Source organism: Mauremys reevesii, linkage group 3 (assembly GCF_016161935.1).
Source record: "Mauremys reevesii isolate NIE-2019 linkage group 3, ASM1616193v1, whole genome shotgun sequence".
NCBI lineage: Eukaryota > Metazoa > Chordata > Testudines > Geoemydidae > Mauremys > Mauremys reevesii.
In genome coordinates, this window is record NC_052625.1 from 59,910,213 (window position 1) to 59,935,936 (window position 25,724).

The following is a 25,724-nucleotide window of genomic DNA, read 5'->3' on the forward strand; positions in this document are numbered from 1 at the left end:
TCAATAACATCACACAAGCACCCTAATCATAGGAGCCCTAATTCTTTCTTCCTGTCCGTTAACCCTAAAGATCCCATCCCTAGGTCAGGTAGCCGTACCTACTGCATGGTTAACCTTATTTGTAGGAACACTAATTGCGGCTCCAACTATCCTAGCCTTAGGAAACTTAACACTAGCTCCAAGTACCCTACCTATAGCAATCCAAACCCTAGATCAAAGAACCCTACAGATAGGAACTCTAACCCTAGGGCAGGAAGTCGTACGTAAAGGAATCCTAACCCTAGCTCCAAGTACTACCTAAAGGAATTCTTACCCGAGTTCCTAATAATCTACCCATAGGAATCCTATCGCTAGGGTGCAGAGCCCTATCTATAGGATCCCTAATCCAAACTTCAAGTACCCTAGCTTCAAGTACCCATATTTATAGGAACCCTAATCTTAGGGCAGATTAGCAATGGTAATCCTAGGGCTGTGAGCCCTAACCCTAGGAACTCTTACCCTAGCTCCATGTACCCTACTATAGGAACTCTAACCCTAGCATGTGGATCCTTTACCTATGAAATCCTAACTCTATCCAGAGTAGTCCTTCATTTGGGATCACTAACTAACCCAGGGATCTTTTCAACCTTAACCCTTGTCCGTGGAGTTCTACCCCTTGGCACCCTTAGTTTAGCCTTGGGAACGATAGCCTCTGGACTCCATCCCTAGCTCAGCGAGCTGAATCCTATAGATACTAAAGATTAGCCCAGGGAGCTTTACCCTTTGAAACCCTAATTCTATCCAGGGGAGAGCTACCATTTGTATGCTTAGTGTTGGCTTGGAACGCTCTACGCTTTGGAACCCTAACCTTAGTCCAGGGAGCCCTATCAACTATAAGTGTCTCTCTACCCTGTAGGAGAACACTTCAACCTCACTGGCCACACAATAGCAGATCTTAAGGTGGCCATCCTCCAGCAAAAAAACTTTAGGACCAGACTTCTAAGAGAAACTGCTGAGCTTCAGTTCATTTGCAAATTTGACACCATCAGTTTAGGATTAAACAAAGACTGTGAATGGCTTGCCAACTACAGAACCAGTTTCTCCTCCCTTGGTTTTCACACCTCAACTGCTAGAATAGGGCCTCATCCTCCCTGATTGATCTAACCTCATTATCTCTAGCTTGCTTCTTGCTTGTTTATATTTACCTGCCCCTGGAAATTTCCACTCTTGCATCCGACGAAGTGGGCATTCACCCACAAAAGCTCATGCTGCAAAACGTCTGTTAGTCTATAAGGTGCCACAGGATTCTTTGCTGCTTTTACAGAACCAGACTAACACGGCTACCTCTCTGATACTCTCTACCCTGGGAAGTCCTCCCCTTTGGAACCCGAATTGTAGCCTGGGGAATCTTAACTGATGGATCCCTAACCTTAGTCTGCCAGTCCCTCATCCTGGCCTGGGGATAAGAACATAAGAACATAAGAACGGCCGTACCGGGTCAGACCAAAGGTCTATCTAGGCCAGTATCTGTCTACCGACAGTGGCCAATGCCAGGTGCCCCAGAGGGAGTGAACCTAACAGGCAATGATCAAGCGATCTCTCTCCTGCCATTCATCTCCATCCTCTGACAAACAGAGGCTAGGGACACCATTCCTTACCCATCCTGGCTAATAGCCATTTGTGGACTTAACCACCGTGAATTTATCCAGTTCTCTTTTAAACGTTGTTATAGTCCTAGCCTTCACAACCTCCTCAGGTAAGGAGTTCCACAAGTTGACTGTGTGCTGCGTGAAGAAGAACTTCCTTTTATTTGTTTTAAACCTGCTGCCTATTAATTTTATTTGGTGACCCCTAGTTCTTATATTATGGGAATAAGTAAAGAACTTTTCCTTATCCACTTTCTCCACATCACTCATGATTTTATATACCGCTATCATATCCCCCCTTAGTCTCCTCTTTTCCAAGCTGGAGAGTCCTAGCCTCTTTAATCTTTCCTCATATGGGACCCTCTCCAAACCCCTAATCATTTTAGTTGCCCTTTTCTGAACCTTTTCTAGTGCCTGTATATCTTTTTGAGGTGAGGAGACCACATCTGTACACAGTATTCGAGATGTGGGCATACCATGGATTTATATAAGGGCAGTAATATATTCTCAGTCTTATTCTCGATCCCCTTTTTAATGATTCCTAACATCCTGTTTGCTTTTTTGACCACCTCTGCACACTGCGTGGACTTCTTCAGAGAACTGTCCACGATGACTCCCACCATATGGATCCCTAACTCTAGCCCAAGGGATCCCCAACCTTTTGAACCCTATTTCTATCCTGGGGATTACTCTTTGGAACCATGGCTCTAGTCTGGGAAACCCTTCCCTAGCCTGGGGAGCTCTGCCCCTTTGAACACTAAACCTAGCCTGGAGAGCCCCACCCAATGGATCCCTATCCCTAGTCCAGGGGATCTAGATGATCTAGAAAGAAGAACTTCCAGATAAGTGAAGCTTTTCAAGTGCAAAGAGAATTATGTTCTTTAAAAAGCCCAGTGGCTTTTTTCTATTTTAATTAATGTTTAAAATCTATTGTCGGTTGTACTTGCTGAAAATGAGGCCACAATACAAGTCCAGCTTCTTATCACTTGTGACCACTTCATATTTATTTAATGGACCCCTTAGCCATGTCATGAATTATGTCACAGAATATAAGTCAAGGCTGTCCAGCTTTGTCTTAAAGATTAATATGTAAAAGTTAGAGACTGGAAGTGTTTGAGCTTTGCGTGCCAACTGCATATTTAATAGTTTATCTGTAATTCAAAAAACCTGTCTTACCATTATAAATCCTGAAGGGTTACATCTATTCTGAAATCTAAGTGCCATGCCAATTGATTGATTCTTTTCCTGTGGAAGCTTATCTCCCAGTGTACTAATACAAACTCAGTGAGTCAGCCCATTCCTTTGCATGCCTGGCAGGCAGCCCTCACCCAAAAGATGGTGGAATTCTTGCCACCCTCACATGACTTTCTTTGTTCTTTCTATGACCACCTTTCCATCATCTGAGCTGCCCCTGAAATTATAACAATTGTGGCTTTCAGCTTCTCAGCATGGATCAGAAGTAAGGAAACAAGAAGGCCCAGAAATGGTACATACCCTTTGTTCACATAGGATCCTTCTGCCCTATTATATATCTCTTGTTCATTATAACAGAGAGAACTCTGAAGGACCTGGTTTATGGGGGTATCCCTAGTGAGGCTGAGAATTTCAAAGCCATCTAGCGGGACATATTCTCCATTAAAATCCCCCAAATGGCTTTGAAAATCTCAGGCGGAGCGTACTGTGGTTGTGCATATTTCTCTGCTCCCTTGGGCAATAGACAAATGCTGAGGAGACATGTTGGGGCAACATGACAGCAGGAGAACTCATTAGAACCTAGTCCTCTTGCTTCAGAACTTCTGAATATTCATTCCCTGGACCTGTCTCTGCTTCAGGATTTCTTGCTTGCCGCTGCTCAGCAGACATGGATAGAATATTTGACTCCTCAAGCAGTTAAAATGTCTTTCTGGGGGTTGGGGTTGTTGCATTGAAAATGTTCAGAAAAGGTCTTCTGTTGGAGGAATGAATTGGAAATATCCTATTGGTTAGCACATGCATCTCCTTGGACAGGTGTTTCTGCAGCCCCTAAGAGCCTTTCTGAGAAAGGAGTTTGTAAGGAATGCTGGAAATCCATCTAAAATTAGGGATAGCTGGCCAGATGCTGAGGGCCAGATCTTTAATTTGCATAAATCAGCAATCTGCAGATTTCACTAGGACTATGCTGGTTGACACCATCCAAGCATCTGGCTGCAATTACAGGCTACAGCCAGAAGTATCCTAGTTTTCAGATACTAGAGTTCCTCTTTCCTCATTTGGGGTTTATAAAATAACATCTTTTTTTTATCCTTTAATATTTTGTTTGATTTAGTGCTTCTCTGAATTGAATGCTGTGCAGGCCACATAAAAGCCACCTTTATTACGAATAAAATGAGGGACAGTCACACAGCTACATAAAATAGGGAGAATGACATCAGATATTGACTCTAACTGCCAGAAATTAATGTCTGTTTTGTTGACAGAGAGTCATAAATGGGAACTGCAGTCACTGCAAAGGAGGTGGGCAGAACTTATCTTTATTCTAAAACCTCCTCAACTGTAAACAAAACAAACAAATTTGCCTAAGAGTTTAGATGAAGTTTAGATGTCAAAAATGAGAATGAGATTTTATCTCTCAGGTTTTGCTGAGCAAAGTGAAGAATCTGAGAAGGTAAAATTCCTATGTTACATAGTAGTGATAACTAGGGATTGGAAATAGCATTTTTGCCTGCCTCTGCAAACAACTCACCTGGAGGCACAGAATTCCCCTGACGTGTGTGTGTGTGCACACGGTAATGCAAGACCTTTCAAAAAAAGGTTTTGCTCTTTACCACCTGCAATAATCACATTTATTAAGATTTTGTTGTACAGCCCATGACTTACATAATTTACAAACAGAGATAGCCATAACTGAACATGGGAAATGGGCAAAATGCATGTGTCAAGTCAGGACCAATATAAAAAACCCCATTATTCAGAACGTGAATTTCTTGCATATCAGCAATTGTGATTTTGGAGGCAAATCCTGCCCTGAAATGCATGTAGGTTTCTAAGTGAACAAAAGAGAATGCTGAAGGGGCACATCCAAAGTAAAAATTTGGTCAATAGCTTTAAAAAAAACCAAGCAAATGTAAACAGGGTATTGCAGTGTCAATTTTTCAAAGGGACTGGTGATCTTTGGGTGCCTGTACATTTGGATGACCAACCTGAGATGCTTTCAAGATGCCTGATTATTCAGCACTCTCTGAAAATCTGTCCCCTTTAAGGCATCTCAAGATGGACATCCAAATCACTAGTCACTTTGGAAAACTTAAGCCTCTAAGTTTGTTTATGCTTCAATGCCATTTAAGTATATTTCTAGATAATTAGATGATTACATTGTTATTAATTGTTTATACTGCAGTAGTACCTAGGTGCTCCAGCAATAATAATAATAATACTGTTGCCCCTTTTCAACCCAAGTGGCTAGTCAAAGTGTGCAGCCTTGTGGGTGTTCCAGTTCAGAGCAGAAATTGGTGGAGTCTGATATTTTATTTGTAAATAAACAAAGCCACATCAAAGTCCTGTGTCTCTGAATGAAGAAGGAATCAATTAGCAGGAAACATCTTCTTTTGCTCACAGCACCAGGTGCACCTTTTAGCCTACAACCCTGATCCAAAAACCTCTTCCCAGGTTTCTTCCAGGGTCAGACACCACTGTTCTTTCAGTTGCTCTTTCAACCTGTCCCTCTATCTCTGTTTTTGTTTCTTCTACCTTCCTCCCCCACAGACCTACTTGAAACAATACTCAGCAAAAGCTCCTGGGTAGTTTCAAATATGCCTTTTGTCTTAGGTGGGGGCTTATGTTTACAGTTATGTTGATTGAAATATGAATTCACACCTACCAATTTCAATGGTGTCTTAACTCAATCCATAACAAGATTTCACCTACCTCATAACAATACTTTGCTCTTACATAGTGCTTTTCATCTGTATATATCAAAGCATTTCACAAAGGAATTACTCTCTAATGTACCATATTTCTAAAAACAAACCCCCTTTTTATAGTGTTGTTTTTTGCAGCAGCACCTAGAGGTCCTAATAGGATCAGTCTCTATTGTGTAAGGGACTGTACAAATACACATGTGTATATATAGTCCCTGCTCCAATGGATTCTCCATCACTTCCAGTATTTAAATAAGGAATGGACGTCTTTCAAAAAATATGGTCCAGCTCTAACAGATGTGATGGGTTTTAATCTAGAAATTACTGGGTGAGGTACTATGGTTTGTTATGCGGGAGGTCTGATTAGATGATCAGAATGGTCCCTCCAAGCCTTAAAAGAGCTCAGAATCTAAACTGAGATGAAACACATGACCATGAAAAAAGGAGGGAAGGAGGAGAATGATAATGACAAAGATTACATCTTGCACAACTTATTTGAACTTGATAACTCCAAGTCATCTTTATTTTTATGTATATATTAGGGCTTAAACCTACTATAACCTTAAAATGAAACTTTTTCCTGTAGGAAAATGCAGATTCATCAAAATTGAAAATTTACCATCTGAAAAGATCAGTGTTTACAATTTTCCATCAGGAAAATCTAAACTAAATGTTTCAGTTCAGGTCAACATTAATGGCTGCCTGAGCTGCTGCAGTGACTGATGGGAATTGTTGTTCTGGGCCTCTTGTGTCCTCAGTATCCATTATGGGCCATCTTCCCCAGTCAGACTACGTCTTCCATGCTGCACCATGGTGTCTCCTTGTGGCTGAGCCACCAGCAAGTATCTTGGGCCTCCCAAGAAAACAGTGTTCTGTTTAAAAACCAAACCAAACAACTTCTTATTCAGATTCAGGATAACAAATGTCAAAATATCTCAATTGCCCATGGGGTGGAAATTCTGTCTTTTGATGTGTGACATGGGGCCAGAAAGGGCTAAGCAACTTGCAGGCTAATTGACTCAGATTCAACCTTTAGAGACATATTGATAGATAATATTTGTGTTTTTGCATATCTATTGTTAGAATGTAATCAGACAGTTCCTGTCTCTCACTCTATTCTGTTAATTAAGGATCAAAAGAGGATATTAACGTTCAAATGAACTGTAAATACAGTGATATCACTGTCTCGATTTTTCTTTGAAGTATATAGCAGAACACCTGCAAATGGTGGGAGATAGGCAATTGCCTTATGTTAATCCATGTAGCTAATTACTGGTGATGTTTAGGAAATAGACGGTTACTTCAAAAGCTTAGTCTTCATCCAAGGACTAGAGCTGTCAAAAAGCTGGAAAAAAAATGTCTTCAAAAACTCTTGGGACCTGATCCTTTCATCTCAAATCTGCTTAAGCTTTATTCAGAGGAAGTTTGAGTCATACGACTGAGATTCCCAGTCCCATCTGGACCACCCAGATATTGAATATTTGGACTGTAATGAATTCTGTGCTTCACCAGCCTTTATATCCTGCAGTGGAGAGGGAAAGGAAGAGGACTATTGGCCTCCATTCATGCCCTTTGAATACTAAAGGCATGTAATTCAGTTTTAGACTTCTGAGGGTTGAGGTCCTCTTAATGATATGCATGTGAATTGAATGTATATTCTGCACACAGTCAGCATGGTGGAAACAATCAATGCATATTAACACAGTATGCATATAAAATCTTAAAATAAAATATAGGAAGACAGGGGAAATGGCACAGCATGATTCAGCATCACACCAATATCTTCACCACTTGAAATAAGTTATAATAGAGGAACCCACTGCTTTAAGTTAATTCAATTGATTTAATGAGCAACTCTGTTGACTGAAGTGGAATTACAGTGCATAGCAGTGCAGCCTTACTTACTAAGCTGCCCCACCTGCCATGATATTGTAGCAATGTTGTGGTCTCTTTCATCTGTGAAGTTCTAATTTCCAGTAGGTTTTGTTTTCTGGGAATTTTTTTGCATCCTCTTCTCCATCTTGAGTGTCTGCTATTTTGGTTGCAGCAGCATAACAATTAAGCCCTGTTTTATTCATTCTCAAGTACTGTGAGCTGTGAAGGAGGATCCTCAAAAGGTTCAGAAGTCAGACTCAGGTGAGATAAGCACCCAAAAGTTCAGGTACTTAAGCTTATCTGAACTTCAGATTCTCAACTGCTGTAAACTGGCACTATTCCATTGATTTCTATGTAGCAATGCCAACTTACACCAGCTGAGAATTTTACCCCTTGAGTCTGCTGACTTGTCATGAAAATGTCCCCAAAGCAGGCTTCCTCTCAGTAATCTGATGCACCCAATTTTCTGTTGAGGGTGTATAAAATAATGAAAAACAATGAAAGACAATAGGTAACTTCCTTGAACCTCAGGAATTAGGGAAAATCTTATTTCAAATGTGGGTAAACTCTGCTCTGTTTTGCCCAATTAGTGGTCATCACTAATTATAATGAGTGTTTGAACCCAAAGTGCCATACTTTCTTTAAATTACCTTGTATATAAGCAAACTCTTAAATACATTTCTATAGCACTTTCTGGCTGAAGACATCAGACTGCTTTCCTCACACTAACTAGTTAGGCTCACAGCAATCCTGTGGAGGAGGGATGTTTTATTATCTCTTACAGATGGGGAAATTGAGGCATGGGGTGCTTAAGTAATTCAAACTCAGACAGCAGGTAAAAAACAGAGCTGCGGTTAGAATCCAGATCTTCTGACTCCTAAACCTGGTCTTTCACCATCTAACCATACTTCATCTTAATATGTAGATATTTCTGTTGGGAACAAATCTGCCTTAGCAAAAGACATCTACTATAAAATAAATGATCTTTTCCAGTCTTACCGGAATGATATTGGATATTTTCCCTCTCTGATTAAAAATCAGTATTTTCTATGGAAGAGAAAGGGCTCAGATATTGAGGGAAATTACATCTGAAGAGCATGCGTGGTGAAGGCCATTATTAGCACTTGTCTCTGAAAATTTTGCCTTTTGAACTGAAGAGCTGTTGAATTGCAGACAACAATATGTTAACAGCAGAAGGAATAGGGCAGAGAGCTTGTGGTGCCTTTTTATTCCAGGAAGTCAGTTTCTGCATGAACAGTTTAATATGTGAGTTTGAGTGAACTTGGGAGCAAGCTTGAACTCAGTCTTAATTTTAACTTGCAGGAGTCTCTCACTGGGGTCTACAGCCCTGTACAGTTGTTGTTGAAAGCTACCTGCATCCATGGTGTTTGGGTTTAAGAAGGTTTTGATCTCTTATCTTAGGAAGCCATGCCAGTATAAAATGAATTGCAATTATTCCATGCTGATGTCTGCTATTTTAGGTGGATGGAGTGCCCTGTGCTATATTGTTCACTGTGCAGCAAAGGCATATGCTTAATGTAATGTAGCTACAGGAAACAAGCTGGTGGAGCCAGCACCACATGACCAGGCAGCTCTCAAAGACACCAGCAGGAGCTCACTGGGCATTTAGTCCTTGATGGACAGCAGTTTGAGGGCTTCTCTCCTACTCTCTTATATTTACTCTAGAGGGGTCTGTTTACTTTGAGGCCAGGCAGATATGTAAATACATTGACTATGGGCGGCTCTCTTGATAGGAGGCATAAATGTACAATGTTTCATAATTGGAAATGATTTGTGCTTCGAGTGGCAGCCAGGTGGTGTCTTTAGCTCTAACCCCCCTCCCCCACAAATACCTAAAGCTTCTTAGTTGAATGTTTTCACAGAACATGTAAAGGTCACTGCTATATTGCGGCTTTTATCATACTTCCCTGGGGAGTCTGTTGTGGCTGTCATATGCCTCCTGGCTCCCTAGCATGTAGTAGGGGTAGGTACTTGCTGATGCCACCCTTAAGGGCAGGGGTCATGATTCTACTTTCTCCATGACTGTTTCAGGCTGGCTGATGCTGCTGGACTCAAGTGATTGTGGAGGCTGTAATTGTGCCCGGTACCTACTTAGGGTGCAAGGATGGGGGAAAGGCTCTTGCATCCTCCATCCATTACACAGCCATGGAGGAGCTGAGTATAACTTGGCCATGAACTATATGACCCTGGGCCCTCATCTCAATGACAAACTCTAAGAGAACATTTGTTTGTGCTCTTTTCCTCACCATGGCAGCTCATTTTCTGTCCCTCGGTTGCACATGATCTTTTGCACTTCATTGTACCTAGGTATTGCCCAGCCTTTCTGCTGCCCTGAAGAGCTCCTGCTACGGATGGAACAATTTAACATGTTTATTGGGGGAAGGTATTTTTAATTTTGGAATGGTGCTGCACTGCCTGCTTTCAGATGGGGCAGGAAGTAGAACTAACAGGCTGTCTGTGTTCTACTGCTCTCTGTGGGTAGAATCAGAGCTATAGTGGGATTCTCTCTCTTCCCACGGGTGATGGAACCCTGTGTTTGTGGTAGCAGAGAGTTCTGAGTCCTATCCCTGCTGTTGCCACAAAGGTCTGGGTTACTACTGCAAGCAGCAGAGCAAGAACCGTAAAGTCCTGAGGGGCTATGGTTTGTTTCTGTGTTATGAAAAAGGCTGTTCTCATGGTATGTCTGACGTGGCCAGTAAACACAGCTCTTGTACATAATTTAGTGTTGAAAATATGGTGATCTATTTGCCAGTGTGTAGGTAGTGGTTGTGGGGGTAGAAAGGGGTACTGGAAACTGTAAATTAAATGAACAAACAGCACAGCTTTTGAACCCAATCTACCTCTGAAACATACTTCAGGCACTTCGGCTGCCAGGCTGCATGGTTTCTAAATGAAGAGCTGAAAGCAATGTGTAATCATTACACTGGACATAAGAGGGAGCCCACATTGTTCCATCAAAGCAAAGGCAACAAATTGCAAAAAGGCCCAAACAAGCAATTAATTTTTTTAATACAAATTCCTACAGTGTTCCTTCCACTGTCCCATGGTGCTGAGTGTGCAGCAAATGTTTAGCTAATGAAGGATTAAGTTGCAACTTATTGTAGTATAGATTCTTCAGAGGGGAAGAAGGGCTGAGGGCCATTTTCCTGCCTCACTCTGATTTCAGGCTAGTCTGATGGTAACAACCTTTATTTTGTAAGAAGTCCCAGTTAGTTCTGCATATAAAGCAGGCACTTTATCTACCGCACAACATTTGGCATTAGTTTTGCAAATAGAGTGAAAAAGATGACATTTTTCTATGAGTGTAATAGAAGTATATTGGAAGTGACAACAAAAATTGAATATAAGGTCTAATAAAGTTCAAATCAAACGTGTTCCCTAGATCCTACTAAAATCGACAAGCACAGAAAATGTCATGAAAATCAGACTTAACATATGGCCTGCTTTTTCTCCTTCAACAATGTGTGAGAAGAAAGAGAAGGTTTTTTTGTTTTGTTTATCACATTTTGGTTACCAGTTGCTCCATAAATAGGACACACAAAAATAATTGTAATACATGTTGATCAAATGACTCACTTGGTTCATGATCCAGCTGCAGTAGATGTTGGCAATATGCCAAAGTCTCTGTCAAGTTCATCCTTATAGGATGAAATTCCCCTGCTGTGCAGAGAGCCTATGACCACATAAGTCCTCTGTGTTGGAGTATGCTAACTCCACACAAGGGTTAACGAGTGCTATGGGCTCACTTAGTCCTGCCTTGCTACACCTGTGCTGACTGTGAGATAATGAAGGGGAAGTTAACAAGGGAAGAGGATAGCTCAGTAGCTAGCTGACTAGGGAGCGAGCCTCTTGTTCCTTTTTCTCTGAGAAAAGGACCAGCCCAGCCCAGCCCTTTTGTGGAGATTGCTGACTTCTAGAGCTCCCTGGAGGAAGAAGGTAGGCTGGCTCAGGGCTACTGAGTTTGTTTTCTTCATAGGACTTTTTCTTTGCTTTATTATAAAGAGACTGTGGGGAAGTCTGTGCTGCCTTGGACAGGTCTGAAGGGCCTAATGAGACTGTTGGAGGGATCCCTTGTCCAGGGAGGTTGGGGGAACTGCCTCAGTAAACTCTGTGTAGACTTTTGCCCCCTACCTAAGTCGGCTCTGTAGCTTGTCATGGACCCTGAAGTGTGCACACCCTCAAAACAAGGCTCAAGTAATGGATAGGCCTTGTGCTGAGCCTGTGCATAGGGGTGAATTTCACCCGTGGAGAGTAAATAGCTGTGTTCTTTGACGTACGCACTGCTGCAGTTCTCAGTATATGTGCACTGGTGTGCATGCCTACACACACAGTATATGCAGGGAAGCTATCTACCTACAGTACTCAGTCCCCATATATAATTGTACGTAAAATGCATATATACACTTGCTAAAATCCTCCAGCCAGTGGTTGGCCCAAGTACCCGCACTGCATTTTGAGTACATGTGCAAGGGGACAGTGGGGAAAAATCCCCTCTGCCTGACCCATGAAGAATGGGTGCTGAGCTGCTGCACAGAGCCTCCTCCAGCTCAAGAGCTGTGGTAGGCTGTGCAGCCCCCTTGGTAGGGAAAAGATGACAGGGGTGTTTGCAGTGGTGGTTCCCACCTGCCCCTACCTGCCCCTTCCTGCCTCCTTTATGTTGTCCCATAGGTGGCTCAAATGGAGTTGAGTTCTCCACTATGCATGAGTGCACACCCCATAGGCAAGCCCTCACATGCTGCTTGTACAGGAGAATCATACCAGTTCTGCTATCTGAAAAGGCTGAATCCTAGTCATTCTAAACCTGTGGCTTATATTGGACTGTACACAGAAAGTGGAGATGGAACGGGCTGCCAGCTCAATCTTCTCCCTCCCTCTGTCAATGCAGGTTTGTTCTTTACAGCATGTTTCCCAGTGTGTTGTCTAGTGGAGTTTTAAATGACTGAAGCAATGGCGCTTCCACCCCTTCCCATGGGGTCTCTTTACAGACCTACTATACACATGCATACTGGGCCTATTCACTGAGTTTGGGGGCCGTGAAAATAGTTTTTCCACATGTGCTGTTTCCCTGTGTGACATTTAGAAAATGGAGGTGGTAAGAGACTGTACCTTTCTAAGGTGGACTGTGAGCTGAACATCCTCTTGTTTCCTGCCTATGACAAGGACTTTGCTGTCAGTTTTATCAGAAAGTTTGTACTTGTGATTGCCCGCTGAATTTACAAACTTCCCCCTCCAAAGCTCACTCTTGGCATCCAGCCCCATCCATTTGACTAGATTTCCCTTTGGACTCCCTTTCTAATTTTAAAAGTCTACCCAAACACAATCTTGTGTTCCTCCAAGTTACCTTTTTCATTCTGATGGCTGCTATGTCGGCTTTGTGAAAGAATACTATTACAGCAGAAGATCTGTGACAAGAACACAGAGCCAATCGATTTTTAGTATGGAAACAGACACAACAAAGGGCTGTTTGTATTTTTTTTTTATTTTTAAAAGATCATGGGTGTATTATGCTAGTTCTTATAGAATATAAAAATGAAGCATCCCTCTTCCTCCAGTTCCTTTTCCTGTTGCCGGTAATCATTCTAGGTTCCCTCAGAGCTCAGGCAATAAAGGTGAAAAAAATACGTTCTCACATCCGTTTATATTGGTGGTTGATATGATATTCCTGAGGAGGATTCAAGCTCTGGCACAAGTTAATAGCAGAAAGGATGAGACTATGGAGGTTGAATTTCAATCATAATGTGGTTATTGGCCTTTTTGAAGTTTTTTGTTTTTGTTTTTGTTTTTTTCCACCCTGCTTGCTTAATGCCCTCTCACCAAATGCTATTCCTACAGGTCATCTTTGACCTCAATTTCAGTTTAATTACTTCCCAGCAAAGGGTCTTCCTTTCTCACACTTCTGATTAATAAAGAACACATGCGGCACTGATTTTATAATATAATTTGCGGTATTAGATCTCTGTGTGATTAGAAAGATTGGCTGTATCTGTGATGTGAGCTATTTAATAAGCTCTGTGCAATTATCAATAGCACTTGATGACCCGAAGAAGGGGTTTTTTGGGGACAGGGGGGCAATTTTGTTTTAGATGCTAATACAAAGCTCAATTAACCTCTGTGATCTAAAAATCAGCCTGTGCAACAAGAAGAAATTAGTTTTGTGAAATTTTTCACAATTTTGCTTTTACACACGTTGAAGTTTCCCATTAATGTGAAAATCTGAGAACTGTAATTTGGCAGCAAAAATATACAAAACACTGGACTTCCTTTTCACAAAGAAAGCAATTCTGCTAGGAAGTAAAAATGGGACCACTGTGAATTTGCAATGAAATGCCAAATTAACACGTTTTGAGCCTTTTTTATTTCTTTGCAAATATTTCACATGGGATACAAGAAAAATAGATTAATACTTGTAATATTTTTGACATAGGTAGAATTTATAAGGAAAGCATTGCTCATGTTACTTCAGTTTTAGTTGAAATCAGAAAAATGCACAGAAACAACCAAATAGCTTTCCTCAACTCTGTCAAAACACGTAAGCATTGTTCTCTCAAACCTTAGTGTCCTCCCCTCCCCCCACCCCGAATTGTCTGACACTTTAGGTGGTTCTAATTTTGGACAAGATCTTACCATGTAGCTACCAATTTGCTATATGCATGAATTATTTAGTAATAACTATGGGACTTAGACTTTGGGATGCTGGTTATCACAGAGCCTAACTTCTAAGCGCCTAGAAAATCACAGGATCAACACTGAGTTAGGTGCTGAGGTTCCCTATACAATGAATGGGGTGAGATCGACACCTTAAAGGTGAGTCACAAAAGCCTGCACACTAGCCGGGCAGTTGCCTAAATTAGCCAATGGGAGATGCTGGTGAGAGGGGTGTGTTATAGAGCCCACCTTTCTCTTGGAGATAGGTGCCTCCCTGCAGCTCAGATTTAGGGCTTGTCTACGCTGCTGGACAGATCGACGGGCAGCAATCGATCCAGCGGGGGTCAATTTATAGTGTCTAGTAGAGATGCAATAAATCGATCACCGATGGCTCTAGCGTCGACTCCAGTACTCCACCTCAACGAAAAGCATAAGGGCAGGGTCCCAGTAAGTCCCTCGGCCTGCGCTGCTTCCAGCAGCTCCCATTGGCCTGGAGCAGCGACTGAGGACGGGGCAGGTAAACACACTGTCCCAGCCCACTAGGGGCTTTCCCTACACAAGCGGCAACCCCTGTTTGAGAAACCCTGCACAAGGGGAATCAATGGGAGAGCATCTCCCGTCGACACACTGCAGTGACAACACCGTGGTAAGTAGATCTAAGTACATTGACTTCAGCTACTTGAATAACGTAGCTGAAGTCATGTAACTTAGCTTCCCCCCCCCACCCAACCCTTAAGAGCTTCTCTCTGCTAGGGATCTGTGAATGGGAACCAGCTGCTTGGAGTCAGGCAGCTTAGGTGATTAAAGTGTTTCTTGTGGGAGTGAGTTCAGCACCTGCCTTGCTCCATACAAAATGGGGGGTTGGGGGAGGTGGTGCTATCACCCACCTTATACATTTTTACCTCAGTAGTTAAAGCACTCAGCTGGGATGTGGAGGTTCAAGTACCCTCTCTCTGCCAAAGGGGGGGGTGTTCTAACCACTGAGCTATGGGATAGGCTCATGTGGGGGCTACCTCAGTCTCTCCTGTTGAAGTTGTTTCCCTGTGGATAAATAATGAGAGTGATTGGAGCAAGGGGACTGAACCCAGGGTCTCCCACCTCCTAGATGAGTCCCCTAGCCACTGGACTACTGAGACTCTTGCTCACTCTCTGGCCCAGTGATTCTTCCAGTGTGGATTAATACTTAGTCATTCATTTGTTGTTCATCCTCAGGGGAACAGCTTCAACAGGAGAAGCTGAGAGTCCCACATCAGAATATTTCATAGCTCAGTGTGGTTAGAGCTCTCTCCTGAGAGGTAGGAGGGCAGTGTTAAAATTTGTTTAAACAAATCTAGACACCACCTCCCCTGCAAAGTCATGCAGTTGAACCCCCCCCCCCCACAAAAAAAAGACACCCTAGCTTCAGTGTGTGACCTCCTCCCTCCATGGATGGCACACACTATTAGAGGTTGAGTCCATGGGGGCTGAAGGGAGGTATTGACACTGGCTAGATTGTTGACTTTGGGGCAAATTTGGATTTGAACACTTCATGGTTTATGCTTATTAGGATCAGTTGTTGCTTTTTTACACTATTGCAGACACTCTTGATTTTCCCCCCAAAAGCCCAAAGAACTGATAGAACATTCCAAACGGACTCTTGTTCTGTGCACATAGACATATTCTTTGGATGTGCTGACTTTAAAAAAACATTACTGGTGTCTGCATATGGGCAGTAAAAAAATAAATCCACATCCCAAGATTTAAGCTGCAGATAATTCAGCCTGAAGGCACCAATCTGGATTTGTATTTTCATATGACTAATTTAAAATGATTAATTTAAAAATCTGAGCAGAATCTTGAGAGCAACACCACAGCTGAAGTTAAGCTTGTTTCCTCTAGTGAACCTAAGATAGGCTAAGTAGCTGGATGTTTGGGGTTGAGTTTCAGCTAAGTGGCTGAATGTTTGGGTGTTTACCTGAATAAGATGAATTTTTGAGAAGATTCTACTTAACCCATCTACCCTTACATTCTGAGCCTTCATCATGCTTTCCTCCCTGCAGCAGGCCACTGCTCACCTCACACGTACACTTCTGATGGCAAGCCTTCTTGGGTTAGGGTGTGCTTTGTGGCCAGTTAGCCCTGTCGGGCAACTGGGCAGCAGGGGCATAAGTACACAGCTCCTTCTTTCAGCCTCGATATCTCTAAGCAATCAGCCAGCCAGTAGAACCAGTCTGTACTAATTTATCATCAGGGTGACTGGCTTTCAGTCTGTTCTGGAAGAGGCAAGGAAAACTCTTGCCCAAATGTTTCATCTATCTGTTTCTACTTCTGAATGGAAACTAGAGGCAAAAAAGATACGTACCTGAATTTTTAAGGGGGGGGGGGTGGATGATGATCGTGTGTGTGTGTGTTTCCTATATCTTCAGCTGGGTTAGCTTTGTAGATGCTTGCCTCATCCTCTGAACTGAACCAAAGGAAAGCTCTGGCCTGTGTGAATATGCAGGTAAACTAGATTAATAGTTAATTGGCTCATTACCTGAATTGCAGCCAAAGAAGGCTGTGCTGCTCCTTGAAGAGAGAATACATAGTAGTGCACATAGTTGCTTACTAAATTATTAAAATACATAGCTTGGAGAGGAGAGAACTTCCCATATAAAAAGTCCAAGGCCAAAATTATTTCGCTGTGGGCTTGATCCAAAAATTCATCAAAGTCAATGGTAAATCTTTCCTTTACATTCAATGAGCTTTGGATCAGGGCTTAAAGTTGGGTTTCTGGACAACTTGGGTCAGATTATCAAAGGTATTTAGATACCTTAAAATGCAGATAAGCGCCTAATGGGATTTTCAAAAGTGCCTAAGCAGGTTAGTGCTCAAGTGCCATTGAAATCACTTAGACACTTGTAGGGATTTAGAAAGCCATCTACCTGCATCTTTAGGTGCCTAAAGACCTTTGAAAATGTGGCCTGTTGTGCCTGATTTTCAGAGGTGCCAAGGACCCTCTGCAAAAATGAAACACATGCAGTGTCAAGTTGGCCACTCAGAAACTCAGGCATGCAGATCTAGTGCCTATTTCTGAAAATGTTGGCCGTAGTCAATGAGAATAAACTGGCCTGTAGTGAAAATGAAAATAGTGTAAGTATAATATACAAGAAGGGAATGTGGGAAATTACAAGATACTATAGTTATAAATATCTAAGGTTCTGGGAAGCATTTTAAAAGATATTTGTATCATAAGAAAAGTAGCATGTCATCTTGTAACTAAATGTATGTAGGCATTACAATACAGCAAAGGGGCAGATTTGCCACTTCACTTTGTCATGGTCTGACTCTAGGGTTGCCAACTGTCCCAGTTTGGCTGGAAATCTCCCAGAACTGGGCTCTATCTCCCAGAGGCTACTGAAGCCAATCTGGGAGATTTTAGGCTGCTCAAAGTCCGATGTTGCGGTGGGGCTAAAGCAGGCTTCCTATCTGCCCTGGCTCCATGCTGCTCCGGAAGCAGCTGGCATGTCTGGCAGCAGCTCCTAGGCAGAGGCATGGCCAGGGGGTCTCTGTGTGCTTCCTCTAATCTGATCACTGACTCTGCAGCTCCTATTGGCTGGGAACAGGGAACTGTGGCCAATGGGACCTGCCTGCAGGAAGGGGCAGTATGCAGAACCACCTGGCCATCCCTGAGCCTTGGAGCCGCAGGGACATGCTGGTCACTGCCGGGAGTCACCTGAGGTAAGCACTGCCCAGCCAAAGCCAGCCCCCCTTCTGCACCCCAGCCCTGAGCCCCCTCTTGCACCCAAACCTCCTCCTGTACCCCAACCCCCAGCCCTGAGTCCCCTCCTGAACCCAAACTCCCTCACAGAACCTGCACCCCAACACCCTTCCCCAGGCTCAGCCCGGAGCCCCCTCCCACACTCCCAAACCCTGAGCCATATCCCCCAGCCCAGATTCCTCACCCCCTCCCATACCCCAACCCTCTTCCCAAGCCTGGTGAAAGTGAGTGAGGGTTGGGGAGAGCGAGCAGTGAGGGTTGGGGAGAGCGAGCAATGAGGGAGGGGGGCTGGAGTGAGGGGGGCTGGGCTGGGCCTCAAAGAAGGGATCGGGTAGGGCGCAGGACAAGGGTGTTTGGGTTTGTGTGATTAGACTGTTGCCAACCCTACTTGACTCTAGAGCATTCAGTTGTGCAACCCTAGGACTAGATTGTACCTTTTAGCCATGTGGTAATGCATAAGCTGAAACCACCTATTGAGTAACCCCAAGAAGTATTTTGCCTCAAACATTCCCCTCCCTGTGTACCTTTTGCTCTGATATATTTGTAGTGATTTTTGCTGCTGGCCTAATTCAGCAACAGATAATGGCATCCCCCATGGCAGCTGACTTGTGCTGGACACATCTCCACCCACTTCCTGTTGTCTTTATGTGCATCCGTGTACTACTTCACACCTGGAAACAAGGTCTAAGTAACCAATACAGCAATGTGTGATCAGCTCTTATGCCCCTGTGTGGGCATCTAGGCCAAATCACAAAATAGTCCTTCAAGTTCTCGGAACAACAATTTTTGGATGGAGTTTCTGTAAGAGTCAGAGCTCCTTCACACACTAGTATGTCTTGTCCCTGCAAAGTTCCTGCAGTGCAGCGCAGACCCTTTTCAGTGCCAATGTTCTCTGAACAAGAATGCCATGCTCTTCTGCCAGTGCTTGGCATTGGTGCAGTGCCAAGCTCCATGCATAGAAACGGAGGGCAGAAGTGGGAAGGCTTAATTATTACACTAATAGAAGTGATAGGGCTCCTTGGGGGAATCCAGAATTAGAATCTGCCTTTCCAATTTTAGCATTTGTTTTTATTTGTTTTCCTCAGACATATTTAGGAATGACATGTATGATCAAAAGAAACACATTGCACCCCAAAAAAACCACTTAAAATCTCTGTCTGCATGCATTATACACACACACACACACACACACACACACACACACACACACACACACACACACACACACACACACACACACACACACACACACACACACACACACACACACAATGTGCAAACAGAAATAATTTTGAGCTTGGTGATGCATCAGGCCCCCTAATGTATGTTATTATCTGACACGCAGAAAACATTCTGGATTTACTACCAAGGGAGGATTTTTGTCTTTAATTTTGTTTTGTAAGGGGAATAGTGTTGAATTCCATTAAATATAATTTCTCACTAAAGAGACTGTTTTGAATGCTGTGGCATGAAAAATAAATTAAAATAAAATTTCAGTTTCCCAGCTCTCCCAATTGAATAGATTACCTCTGGTTAGCTCCTGTAGCACAGACTGGCTTTGTTATATTTATTTGTTCACCTGTGCAAAAATACAAAACTGAAAGAAAGAATTCAAACTGATGGCTTGCTCAATCCCATCTCACAAATGGCCTGTCTTGTCTGACCTCCCCACAGCCATCAGCTCAGCCTCACGCATGCAGCCTTGGAAAATAACCCAGGCTTGAGGTGTGCCTGTGAGCTGTCCAAGAGTACAGTCATTCTGGCCCCAAAGTTGAGGGGGACAAGAAGTACTTTTTTTGGTCCTTGATGCCTCCTTTTTGCTGGCTCCTCTTTTGAGTTCTCCATGACTTCCTTATTCTGTTTCCCTCACTCTGACTCTCTCCTTCCACTATAAATTCCTCCTGCCTCCTCTCCCATTCCTCAACCCTGAGTCCTCCCACCTCCACCTGAAATTCCCACTTATGTTTGGCTCCCAGCTCCACTGATATTCCCCCTCCACTCAGTCTGGTCCCCCATAGTTCCCTTTGTTCCTACCCTCGTGTGTGTGTCTTTGCTTTCTCTCTCCCTTTTTCATTTACCATCTTCCCCCACCCAAGGAACTTGCAGTGAGCTCTGAGATGTGTTTCGGGGTCTCCTCCTTGCACTTTCCCATGCACTTCGGGCCTGAAGTCAGATTCTCTCTCTCGATCTTTTCCCTATTACTCTGCCTGGTGGTGACTGCCTGCAGAGTTTGCTGTTTCATTGCTGTTGAGTGACTGCAGGGGGGAGGCGGAGGGAGAACACACCTCTGGGCACTGCTGGCCTTGCTTCTCCTAAACGCCACCTCCTCTCTGATTCCTCTATTGGGCTGAAAGTTGGGCACGGCAGAGAGGGGAAAGGCATGTCTTTACACTGAGATTGCCATGCCAAGGGGTGGATGTGTGATCCAGAGTCAAAGATCCTTCGTGGAAGGTGCCCTACCACCAGCTTTCTCCCATTTAAAACAGGGTGCGGTTGGTTGAAGTGTTTCTTTTTAGTAGCCAGCTGTCAAATAATTAGAAAAATACCCCAAACTCAAAGTAGATACTAGGGGTATGGGTCTGCACTGCAGTCACAGGATGTGATTGCAGCTCAGGTAGACACTTAATCTAGTGATGCCATGGCAGCATGCACTTCAATGCAGGCTATACAAACCTGCCAGGAAGCCTGGGTAACTACTTGCAGGGCTAGTCCACATTGACACAGCTTCATTGCTTCAGGACCTGAGCTAGCTAGATACAAGCTAAATTAGGTATGTCTACTCCAGCTGAAATAATATTCTGTCATTGCAATATAGATATACCCTGGGTGGAAGCTAGTGCCTAAACCACAGAGAGCCAATGTAATGCATTAATCTGAGCAAAGCACTGCTTACTAAGGGCTTGATCCATCATGCTTTGAACATAATGGATAGACTCCCATTGACTTCAATAGGCATTGGATCAGGACCTATTTGGCAGAGACACACTCTGCTTTAACTTCAGTTTCTAGAGGTCTCTGTCCATCCCTGGCGCTTGTATCTCTTTCCTTCCAGAGCTATCATATTAATGAAAAAGACCATTAAAACTTATAATCACTTTCATCAATGGACACTGTAGAATTAATTGGTCCCTATTGTGAGCTGGCTTTGTCCACTCCAGTTTCAAATTACTCTAGCAATAGGGCTTTCCACACCTCCTTTGGAGAGCATTCCATGGTCTTAACAGAGGTCATATTTTTGAACATCTTTCCTATTATCAAGAGTAAATGTTACATTTGGCTTTAATTTCGTCCCATAATTCCTAGCTGTACCTCCTTCAATCCCTCGAACAGTTCCTCTCCATCCTTGATGTTGACACCCTTCAGATGCTTGTGTACACAGTTATCTTATCCCCATCATTTGGAGGAAAGCCATATGGTAATCCATTGTTCAATATGTATCAGGTGACACATGTTGAACAATATGACACACAGAGAATATGAGTTTGTTACAGATACGGGATTTATTCTTTAGCTTGCTCAAAGTGTAGAAACTTTTCATGCTTGAAGCTCTGGAGGTCCCTTGTTCAATCTTCAGTCATACATAAAATGATGGTCATCAAAATACATCATTATTTCTACTCACCTTTTCATATAAATTAATCCCTCCAGGCCCTTAGTAACTGTTGTAGCTGCTTCATAATGCTCTTGTTTCACATCTGGCTAATATTTATCTGTGCTGTTGCTTCAAACCCAGAGTGTTCTCTTTTTCCCTACTATTACAGGCCTGCAGGTCCTTCATCACCTTTGTTTTACCTCGAGTCCCAGAGCTTTCTTGTGAGCTGCCTCTCCACAATGTCACTGTGATGTGGAGACCATAGCCAATCAGTATCAAGTCCTTTTTTAAAAAAATTTATTATTTCTTTAAGCTGATCTGGGGAGTGAACTTGCAAGGAACAATATTAGATAAATGTGAAATCTCCAGAGATACTTCAAATAGCAGCAGGACAGGTAGCACAAGGGAGGGCTCAGTGAGCTGAAAAGAATGACAGCACAAGCAGCTCATTTAATTTGCCTTCCTGTATTTCTTTATAAGATGTTAAATATTCATAGCTGTGTCAATCAACTTTATTCAGTCCTGCGCTCTAGGGAGTAGTGATTGTCCAAGTATTGTCAGGCTCATCCCCACAGCTTCCAGCCTCTCATGAATAAACTTATTAATATGGGGTGAAAAGGGGTGTAGTGGGAGGGAAGCAGAGAATCAAAATAACATGCTGACACCTTCAACAACTTCTTTTAAAAGCTGAATCTCTAGTGTCTTCATACTAGATACTACAATACTGAGGTATTGAAACTGGACCCATCACCCAGCAACCACTCATCCTTTGTGATAAGGACTCCTTAAAACAGGAGAAGAGAAAAAAATTCTCTGTTATGTGTTTGTTGTTTAAGTGCTATGGCTCTATACAGCTTCTTCAGTACTTGTGAGCAAAATGACATAATAACTAGAAGCACCAGGCTTGATACTGAAAGGGGCTGACACCCAGTGGGACTTATGGTTAATGTCTACACTGCATTGTACACCCAGCTCAGACTCAGGTTTGAGCCCAACTCCCCCACACACTGTCCACATGCAAATCTTTTTCACTTGGGTCAGTAATCCCTCAGGATCTGAGCCCTAGGACCTACCTAGCAGGGCAGGTCTGAGCCAGAGTCCAACTGTGCCTGAGGTCTGATGCAGTTTACACCTGGGTTCCCAGAAGCAGAAAGTCTGTTTTCAGTATGGCTGTGGCCACGTAGTTTTGAGACCTGGATCCAGCAATTGTAAACCTGGGTTTACAATGCAGATAGACATACCCCCCTGAGGTCAATTGAAAACTGCAGGCACTGAAGGAGGCATGCAGCACCTCTAAGGATCAGGTCTATAAATGTACTGTGATCATCCTTAAAATACCAACATACTACTTTACTGTGTTCTTGAGAAGAATGATGGACTCATGGTTTAGGCAGTGGCCTGGAGATCTGGGTTTAATTCCTGGTTCTATCAAAGGCTACCACTGTGACCCTGCACAAGCCACTTAGCTTCTCAGTGTCACTGTTCACTGTCTGTAAAATGGATATAATATAATCCTTCCTTTCCTTCACCCACTGGTCTTGTCTGTTAAGACTGTAGGCTCTTTGGGACCAAGAGTATCTCTTACTATGTTTGTACAGGGCCTAACACATTGGGGCCCTGATTTCAATTAGGGTCTCATTACTAACGATAATCTGAGGTGCCATATTATTTCCCTGTTCAGACTAGAAATGAATTGTCATGTAACAGTAGATTTTGGTCTCTCCTCCCAATCGTCCTGGTCCAGTGGCTTTCCTCATGACACTGCTGACAACAGCCTGGATTTACGTAGCATTTCCTAAGGGCTCACGTCAACTGAAGTTTCCATAATAGGTACCATTTTCTTCCTCATGCCTCTCACAAGAGGTAAGAAAATGTAGGCACATTTCTACCTCACTCTTGAGCCTGGGGTGGAGACGAGGAAAGGGGAGGCCCGTTCTAGTCCCAAAAGTGCTGCTGTGTGCAGCAGGCTCAGCACTCCGGCCGCCTTCCTTACAGGATAGCCTGGTTTGAGTTGAGATCAGCGCTCTGCTCAGCAGCTAAGTGGAGGCAGTACTAGACTCTTCCAGCAGAGGAGTCAGAGGAAAGAGTGCAGCTTCCCTCCTGCTGGCTGGAGTCTCAAGAAGTAGGGAGGAAAATTCCATTTTCATACAGACTTGGAGCACATAGCTGAAGCAGAGGACTCCCACCAGCTCTTTAGAGGACACAACTGCTGAGAGGGTAGCAAACACCCTCTGCTGGGAAGACTGGACCTAATGGAGTGGTGGTGGTAGGGGAATAGACAGCATGGAGGTGAGACAAGGCAGCATAGAGCTTGGGAGTTAACTGGGTGGGTTGTCAGAATGGTGGTGGTGGTGGGATACAGAACACTAAGAGAATGGAGGGAAACTGAGAGCTGAGGGACAATACTGACAGGACACAGCACTATACATTTGCACCAATGCACAGAAATGTTGTGCTGTTCTGTAGAACCAACCTATTGCCACCACTCCCCCAACGGGGAGGCAGAATAACTCACATTCCCCCTTTTCTCTTCACCCACCCAACCCACCTTTTTATAATCTATGACACAAATACTATAAGATCATTATGGTCACTTAGTCTGAACTTCTGCATAATGCAGGCCACAGAACCTCACCCAACAATAGAGCATGTACTTTAGAAAGGTATCCAGTCTTAAATTAAAGACAGCAAGTGATGGAGAATACCAAAACAGGGTAGAGGACAGAAAGTCCATTTGACAAAAGACTTTGAGATTTCAAAATCTGGTTTTGTTTTGAACAGCAGTGAAAACTAAAAATTCTGAAATCCTTCAAAAAAAAATTGCCCCTCCTCCCTAAATTGTTTTGTCATTAAAAACATTTTGTTTTGACTAACTTAATATTTGATTTTGAGACTTCTATTTTGTATTAGTGTGTAATATACAATATTAAGAAACAAAGTTGTTTCCAAACAGAAAATCGGTTTCATTCCAACGTTCTTGAACAGTCCATTTCAACATTGTTGGAACTCCTTATTTTGGGAGTTTTCCTAAATAACATTCCAGATAAATCTACCTGATTTCACTAGATGTTTAGATTTCAGTGGAAATGCATATTCTGATGGAATATAGCTGTCAAAGTTTCTCCACTGAGCTCTAGAGAATCCATCACATCACTAGGTAAGTTTTTTCCAATGTTTAATTATCCTAACAGTAAAAAATGAGCCTTATTTTTAATCTGAATTTTATGCACAATGGCCTATGACTAAGGTGCTGTATTAATAATTTTTTTTACTCTGACTTGGTCTTGCTTTAGCTTCCAGCCTCTTGAATTTGTTATGTCCTTAGTCCGCTACACTAAAAGCTACTCTCAATGAAGGTCGATCCCCTCTGCCTCCCAAAACGTCAAATCATTTGTGTAGGCTCTTTTCTGAACTCTAAAAGGATGTGGACACCAGAATTGGACAGCGTTCTAGTAAGGTCTCACTAATGCAATATACAGAAGCAATACTATCTCCCTGCTTCTACTTGGTATTCCTTTCAACATTGCATCTCTGCAAATGCTTGTCTTCTTTTCAAGGATGTATTGCAATGACTTTATCTTGAAAATAATCTGAGACTCTGATCTCACAAAAAGCAAGTTTATTAATATATTGGGGAAAAAACAAAAGAAAGTCATGGATGACAAATCGAGCCTTAAACTCTGCCAAAGCTACTCTAGATAGACCCTATTCATGTGGTTTCCAGGGGAATAAGCCATCCTTTATCTTTCTGGCACATGTATCCTTTTTCCTCCAGCTTGTCCCTTTTGTCCCTTACTGTTTGTTAACAGGCAGCATATCATGGACAGTCTCTAGTGTCATGTCATCCTCCCCCTTTGCTCCAAATGCCTTATAGTCTGTTACCCTTTTTGATGTTAGAGGTGTGACAGAATTTATTAGTGACTCGGGCATGCAGGTATAGGTTACGTCAGTTTTCAGCAATGGGATGTTTGATCAGATGTAGCATCTGGTGTAGATGGTGGGATAGGCCCTGTCTTCTGCACAATAACCATTTCTCCCACTATCTGCTAGGACCCCTTCATTTAGATCTAGTGTTATTTCCCAAAAAAACATTCTCAAAACCTAACACTTGGAACATGTTTTTGATCTTGTTTTCACTATACTCATTTTAAAGCGCCAGTACCTAGTTTGTATCTCTCCCTTTTGAAATTTAAAATCCTTTGGAAGGTGTTACCACATAATAATTATTTCCTGGCCCATCTAAGCTTCCCCCACTCCAAGACTGCTGGCTCTTTTGTTTGAGCCTAATAACATGCAAAATCTTGGTCAAATGTCATAGACAGGGCTTATAT

The 25,724-nt window shown here is 42.9% G+C and overlaps 1 protein-coding gene across 11 annotated transcripts in view; it reads left to right on the plus strand.

Moving 5' to 3' along the window:
• The window catches only part of LRFN2 (leucine rich repeat and fibronectin type III domain containing 2), a 289,298-nt gene that overhangs the window by 46,941 nt on the left and 216,633 nt on the right, over positions 1-25,724 (plus strand). For 5 of the 11 annotated variants that reach the window (XM_039532856.1, XM_039532860.1, XM_039532858.1 and 2 more), the window contains exon 1: positions 11,155-11,353. The exons of the other annotated variants lie outside the window; for them this stretch is intronic. The gene's annotated coding sequence lies outside the window, so the exon portion shown is untranslated. Of the gene's footprint in view, positions 1-11,154; positions 11,354-25,724 lie in introns of those variants that run through there. 11 annotated transcript variants of the gene reach the window in all.